The 7,799-nt window shown below is 39.1% G+C and overlaps 1 protein-coding gene across 1 annotated transcript in view; it reads left to right on the top strand.

The window, feature by feature from the left end:
* Positions 1-186, top strand: part of PEX11G (peroxisomal biogenesis factor 11 gamma) — a 14,198-nt gene extending 14,012 nt beyond the window's left edge. The window contains exon 7 of the mRNA XM_075204724.1: positions 1-186. This exon is cut by the window's left edge and continues 664 nt beyond it. The gene's annotated coding sequence lies outside the window, so the exon portion shown is untranslated.
* The last annotated feature ends 7,613 nt before the right edge of the window (positions 187-7,799 follow it).

Genomic DNA, 7,799 nt, shown 5'->3' with positions numbered 1-7,799 from the left:
CTTCATTTCAGCTGTCCTTTCACAATGCATAGGAAATTCGTCAGCTGTTTTGATAGTAAAATAACTTGCTACAAAGGGCAGAACAGAAAGATCCACTTGATCTAGTGAGAATGTTTCCTTGCATTAAGTTCTATTGTTTTGATCTTAAATGGTAATTACTATGAAGCTGAAAACAAAATTGATTTATTAAAGCAAAATAAAAATATTTCAATTTGCTAATTATTTAACAAGTGTGTGTGTGATACTAAATAATGACTCCCTGAATATGTGAACCGTTTTAGTTGTGTTTAGTGTCTCGGCACCTTATTTTATTCAGTCTTTATGTTCTGCTCATCTGGGATAAAAGTTGGTGGAAATAGAACGATCTGTATCCAATCAGATCATTCTATGTTCTCTAGAGTGCATTCAATTTCTAGTCAATTTTTTATGATTGTTTCTGTTTGAGAACAGCAGTAAGATTTGCCTGATGTTATATTATTTCCTCTCATGGATGTTATAGTCGTGTAACATAACAGAGAGGCTGCATCCCAACCAGGGGGTAAATGTATCAATATGCGGGTTCTTCAACACCCGCGTGTTCAGCCTCTTCCGCGATTAAATTTCAAGCGGCGCTGCATTGTAAAGGGAAGTTAACCCTTTACAATGCAGCGCCGCTTGAAATTTAATCGCGGAAGAGGCTGAACACGCGGGTGTTGAAGAACCCGCATATTGATACATTTACCCCCAGGAGTTAGTATGTTTTAATTATTATTTTTTGTTAACCTTTCATTAAAACTTACATGAAATACCATATGTTTAGACTAGGGGTATAGTTTGAAGAGCCTTTTTCTGCCTTAGTAGTCACAGAGGCTCTCCCTTCACTGTAGAAACAGATGATGATTTCACCAAGGTATCCAGTGAAAAGAAGGGGGGACAGTGCAGCTTTTGCAGTGTTATACATAGAATGCTATGCAGGGTAGCTCCATCAGGAACTGCTTGCATAGGCTCATACTGCCTAGGAATCCCAGTGCACAGGAATCAGGAGCTGTCAGCAAGGGCACCTATACAATCACAGGGGCCATACAGAGGAAGGAGGAAGAGCACAGTGCACTCCCTCCTCCTACAGGTAAGCCACATGACGTCCCTGCACTGTGCACTGCAGAAGTCGGCTGCCCCAATTCTGATAAGATGGGGGCAGCAGGTGAAGGCTCGGCGGGCCACCTGAAGGCCCCCTGTGGCCCACCGCTGCTCTAATACAACAGACTTCCCTGCTGATAACTGGATCGCTTCCCCTCTAGCTTACAAAACACACAGCAATATTTTTACTCAGCTTGCAGGCTTTTTCCCAACCCTCTTAGGGCTCATAGACTTGAGCACTGAAAGACAAAGCTGTATAAAGCTTCGGTAATTTGACATAATGGCATAATAACCTACACATATTTATGTGCACAGCAAGCAAGCAAAAATACACAGCTTCTTGCTGCTCCATAAATTAACCTTTTATTTTAATTTTTTTAAATTAATCTAAAGAAGCAGAAAAAAAAAATGGTATAATTATATATAAGTTGAAATCGGGTTAGGGGAACAGGTGCTATCTCCTGGGTAGATGGTAGTGTACAGCAGCTGAGAAGTCACACAAGTCCAAGGTATTGGTGCAACTGACCTCAACCACTTTCATTAAGCAGAAAAAATAAAGAAAACTTCAAAATAAACACCTTGCCTGTCCGGCACAAACTAAACACTTGTTATTCCTCACTATCAAACTAAACAAAACAAAACAGATGTTCCAGCACATATCGCTTACTCACAACAGATGTCAGACTATGTACTATAGAGACCCTGCAGCCCCTTTCCCCAGGCAGACCAGAGACTTTGGGGTATATTTACTAAACTGCGGGTTTGAAAATGTGGAGATATTACCTACAGCAACCAATCAGATTCTAGCTGACATTTATTTAGTGCATTCTACAAAATAACAGCTAGAATCTGATTGGTTGCTATAGGCAACATCTCCAATTTGTCAAACCCGCTGTTTAGCGAATATACCGATTAGACTGATCACACCGATATCCTTTTAAAACACACCTTATAGGTGCATCCCTTAAATCGGTCTGCTGTCAGACTGCCAGAACAGAAGACCTGGACTGGACATTGTAAATGGACCCCACCCTTCTGTCTCCATTTACATCCCAGGCACCTGGTTTTCCTAACGCTGAACATACTCTTTGGGAAGCTTTTCCCAAGCACCAACAATCTCCCTGGGGTTTAAAAGCCTAGGACATATATATCTGCAATTTGACAATTTCCCAGTGCTTCTTCACATTCATGTGTATGTATGTATAATATATATATGTATGTATGTATGTATGTGTGTATATATATATATATATATATATATATATATATATATATATATCTCAAAAAGAGAAGGAAGCGCCATACATAGCGTAATTCTTCTTTAAACTAGATGAAGTGTGAAAGAGTGTCAATAAAGACCCATACCGAAGGGTAAATATTAGACAGCTATCTGCTAAATGATGAAGTACACAGTAAGCCGCCTTCTTCTCAGGGAACAAATCCAGATGTACACTGAAACTCAGTAGGATAGCCACAATAGTGCAGTGTGTCCTTATCACTGAATTTATACAATATCACAATAGGCAGTTCAATCGCACAATTCCTTATGTGTTTCGTCTTAAGACTTTTTCATGGGGTCATGTCCATCCATAGTAATTCGGTAGGTTTAAATAGTGGAGTCCATCTTGCTCGACCAATCAAATCCAGGAAAACTTCCGCCCCACGTAACTCCCAAGGAGTGTTGGAACGCATCTGGAATGCATTACTTGCGTACTTCTGGTAGTTCCGATATGTCGCTTCCGGTTAGTCGTGGACTCGGCTTCACCACCCACAATCATTATACAAAATTATACATAAATTCTAATCACCATGTGTATAAATTAATATATTAATAATATATTAAGAGTAAACTCCTGAGCACAATAATAATAATAATAATAATAATATATAATACAATAAGCCTGAGTACATGCGCCATTTTCTAGGAGACCAATATAGACAAGTGATATAATCATTTCAATAAGGCTACCTAATTCTAACATCAGATTATTTGGGATGAATTACAATGTACAAAAATCTACACATTTAAAATGTAAACATGCAGACATAACTACTAATCAAATAATCGAATAAATGGCATATATAACAATATATAAGGATTAAAGTTACATACCTAAAATTAATACATATGCAGACATAAATATTAATCCAATAAATGGCATACATATAACAACCCTAAAACATAAGATGTACTCTAAGACCTACTGAAAGAGGGAGAATAGAAAAAATGCAATTAGTAAATAAAAGAAGCCAATTCAAAGGCATCATTCAGTCCATTGGGTGCCAAGGTGTCTAGTCTAAATATCCAAAGCATTTCTCTACATGTGAGCTTATTGGCCAGATTTCCACTCCTTTAGCCTTGAGTTACGTGCTCAATACCCTTAAACCTAAGACCAGTATAGTCTGCATTATGGTATCTAATAAAATGTTTAGACACTGAGTGTAATTTAGATTTGTTCTTAATAACTCTTACATGCTTCTGGATTCGTAATTTTGGCCCCACCTGTTAATTATTGAATTGAGGTGTTTCAGTCAGCCCTGTTGCCAGAGGTGTATAAAATCAAGCACCTAGACATGCAGTTGACATTTGCAAACAGTTGTGATACAAAATGGGAAGTTCTGAAGAGCTCAGTGACTTCAAGCATGGTACTGTGATAGGATGCTACCTTTGCAATAAGATGGCTCATGAAATATCCCTGCTGGATATTCCACGGTCAACTATAAGTGATATTATTAGAAAGTGGAAGTGTTTAGTGTGCAACAGCAACTCAACCATTAAGCGGAAGACCATGTAAAATCACAGAGCGGAGTCAATGACTGCTAAGGCACATGGTGCGTAAAAGTCGCCAACGCTCTACTGATTCCATAGCTGTAGAGTTCCAAACTTCCACTGGCATTAATGTAAGTACAAAAACTGTGCGGCGGGAGCTTAATGCAATAGTTTTCCATGGCCGAGCAGCTGCATGCAACCCTCACATCACCAAGACCAATGCCAAGCGTTGGATGGATTGGTGTATAGCACACCGACACTGGACTGTGGAGCAGTGGAAACGTGTTCTGTGGAGTGGCGAATGACGCTTCTCTATTTGGCAGTCAGATGGGCGAGTCTGGGTTTGGCGGATGCAGTGAGAACGTTACCTGTCTGACTGCATTATGCCAACTGTGAAGTTTGGTGGAGGAGGGATAATTGTATGGGGCTGTTTTTCAGGGTGTGGGCTAGGTCCCTTATCTCCAGTGAAGGGCAATCTTAATGCTTCAGCATACCAAGTCATTTTGGACAATACTATGCTTCCAACTTTGTGGCACCAGTTTGGGGAAGGCCTTTGTCTATTTCAAAATGACTGTGCCCCAGTGCACAAAGCAAGGGCTACAACGACCTGGTTTAATGAGTTCGGTGTGGAAAAACTTGACTGGCTCACAGAGAGTCCTGACTTCAACCCCATTGAACACCTTTGGGATGAACTGGAACGAAGATTGCGAGCCAGGCCTTCTCGTCCAACATCAGTGCCTGACCTATTAAATGCTCTACAGAATGAATGGGCACACATTCCCACAGAAACACTCCAACATTTTGTGAAAAGTCTTCCAAGAAGAGTGGAAGCTGTTATTGCTACATCATCATCATCATCATCATTTATTTATATAGCACCGGCAAATTCTGTAGCGCTTTACAATTGGGAACAACGATTAATAAAACAATACTGGGTAATACATACAGATAGAAAGGTAAGAGAGCCCTGCTCGCAAGCTTACAATCTATGGGCTACAGAAAGGGGACTAACTCCATATTAAAGTATATGTATTCGAATACAATGTCATTACAGTCCCTGTTGGTGTAATGGTCAAGCGTCTGAACACTTTTGTCCATATAGTGTGTATATAACACACAAATGCAGGTAGATTGAACTTCTCACCACAGGAGGGCAACAAAGCTGTTTCAAGAAACCAGCGCTGGACATCCAGGCTTTAATTAAAAGTACTAGCGTTGACTAGCCTGCTACCGATAACTTGTAGGGGTAAATTGATAATATAGATAAATTGATTTCTCTCAAAAAATAAGTATAGGCTAGACTTTTTAATGGTATTTGGAATTTCAGCATATAAATGCAGTGTTTTCACTATAAGTGGTTGTGAGGTATCTTTGAGCAAAGTGTTTCTGCAAGGACTAATTCCATGAAGGAGATTTCCATAAAACATTGTCTGTCTCTACAGAGCTACATGTTCTTGTGGTGCCTCTGTGTTTATTTCAGTTAGGAACTTAATTATATGATCTGTTTATAGCTCTCCCTTGTTTCAAAATGACATGCTACCCCTGACATCCCTTTCATGTAATTATCAGGAATGCATCTCTTAACAGAATTACATCCCCTTCTTCTACAGCTCCAATTTCTTGCTTTACAACATTTTGTATTGTATTAATTTTATTCAAAACAACATGATACAGTCTGATCTTCCCTCACAACCATAATATGAAATGTAAGACATGAGAAGCTTCATTCAAATTTGTATACAGAACATGGTTTATGTATCACACCCTATTCCCTCAGGGTGTTTCCTTTACCACATTGTCCCAAGTGTAGGCATCCACAGATAGAGAGTTCAGTGTCATCTCATTTCCATCCGATTTACAAGGGATACTTCAGATAAAATATAGGTTGACAATAGATAATTTTTTTGTTTATACCCAGTCTTGTTTTATTAGTGTGTTTTCTCCAATAATAAAGCACTGCAGAATACCCTGGTGCTAAATAAAGAAATGCTAATAAATAATATTACAGTAGACATTTCCTATTGCTAGGACACCGTGGCACAACATACATTGTGCATTTCCAATTAAAATGTCAATGAAAGTACAAACAACAAGTTTACAAAGTAAAATGCAATGCAGAAGTCTTAGTTACATACATTTGCAAATTTATGATTTATAGCGTTTCTGCTAATAGGGTAGTCCTAACTCTAAACAATGACAGTCCCTATACTGGGTCACAAACCATATGTTTTCAAATTCTAACTTACTGGAAGGTACCTCAAAAGCCTCCACGATGGTGCTACAAGGTCTAACACTCCCGGTCAGTTACAGATCTCATTCATGACTCATCAGACAGTGGTAGACAGCATGGAAGATGCTCAATCAATTTCTAAATAACAGCAGGTGCTAAGAGGGAGGGGTTATCTAGAAAAGAAACACACAAAATCCTTAAACTGCTAACAAACAGTAAATAGAACAATTCTGCCTTCTGTTAGAAAATTGTTTCATGTAGGGGTGCCCTTGGAAATAAGAAGATAAAATCACAGTATAAGTCAAGTGCTTAATAAAAAGTAAGAATAAATATTAAAGGAATTACTTGCAATGTACAAATATAACATTTGCTTTGGAGCGTTTACGGCTGTTACTCATAGCACATAAACCACTTCGGATCTGCAGAGTGTACACAAGGGGACAACAGGTTTCGGGCGTACCTCTGCAACAGGCCAAGTTCATTATAACATCCAAAGGCAAAATTACTTCTACCCCTTTCTCACCAAAATCCCGGGTCAGACACGGGATAATGAACACAGTTTAAACCTGTGTTGCATCTCTTCACACTGCACTTTGGTCCTGGGTATATCCCAGGTCGCCGCCTTTCACACTGGATCCGTGTCTGCCCCGCATTGTCAAGTTGAATAATTAAAAGGGGACAGCAGAGGCTCATATAGATGAATCATAAAAAGTGTGCAGTGACTGCATTACTGTAATCATGACCGACGAGAGATATCAGCAGCTACTGTGCCGTACGGAGTTCCTGTATTATTGAGGATTCCTTATGGTTCTGGGTGCAAATGACAGCTTAATGCAGCTGGTTACAGTCTGTAATCTGGCCCGGTGTTATTACTGCAGGAGCAGGGCAGAATTTTTGGCTGAGAGGGCTAAAACTCGATGCCAATACTTACACAGGAGAAGGGCCTTTATGTTGTCCACAACTGACAGCATACGAAAATTCAGCACTGAGACAAACAGAAGAATGTGGGTCAGAGAATGACAGCATGGACCAGCTTTCTGGTTTAATATTGAAGGTTTTGAAGACGAGCAGAGTATGACCCCCTTTCCCACGTCGCTTTCAACATTTGACTACAACTCATCACCCTAGCTCTAGCAAAACAAATGACAAACTACTGTACACCCACTGAACCAAGTAGGACACTAGCCATTGTGTTGTGGTGGTATGTAACCCCCTCAAGCATACTTCACAATTCCGTGTTTGTTCGGAGTAAGGATATCCACTGCTTGTACTCTAGTGCACAATGTGACTGCAGCATTGGTGAAATGCCTGGTAAGCATTAGATGCCCTTAATGTTTTGGATAAGAAATTGGTAATATGTAATATATCTCATCTACCATTCTATATATATATATATATATATATATATATATATATATATATATATATATATATATAGACATACATACACACTAACTAAAATGTATTCTTTCCAGTTTCACATATGTTTACATTGGCTGGCCTGGTCGTACACATGATGCCAGAGTTCTTTGCATTTCTGACCTCTACCAAATTTCAGAGGAGAAACATGATGGCTGGCTTTTCCCCAGAGAGGTAAGAATTTAATTTTTGTTTAAAAAAGGTCTGATATTTAAAGTATTGGATGTTTCAAGTTATATTTAACCTACAGTGCTGGTCATGAAA

The sequence above is a fragment of the Mixophyes fleayi genome, chromosome 1 (genome assembly GCF_038048845.1).
Source record: "Mixophyes fleayi isolate aMixFle1 chromosome 1, aMixFle1.hap1, whole genome shotgun sequence".
NCBI classification, from domain to species: Eukaryota; Metazoa; Chordata; class Amphibia; order Anura; family Limnodynastidae; genus Mixophyes; species Mixophyes fleayi.
Note: the sequence above shows the minus strand (reverse complement) of the source record. Positions and strands in the feature narration are given on the sequence as shown.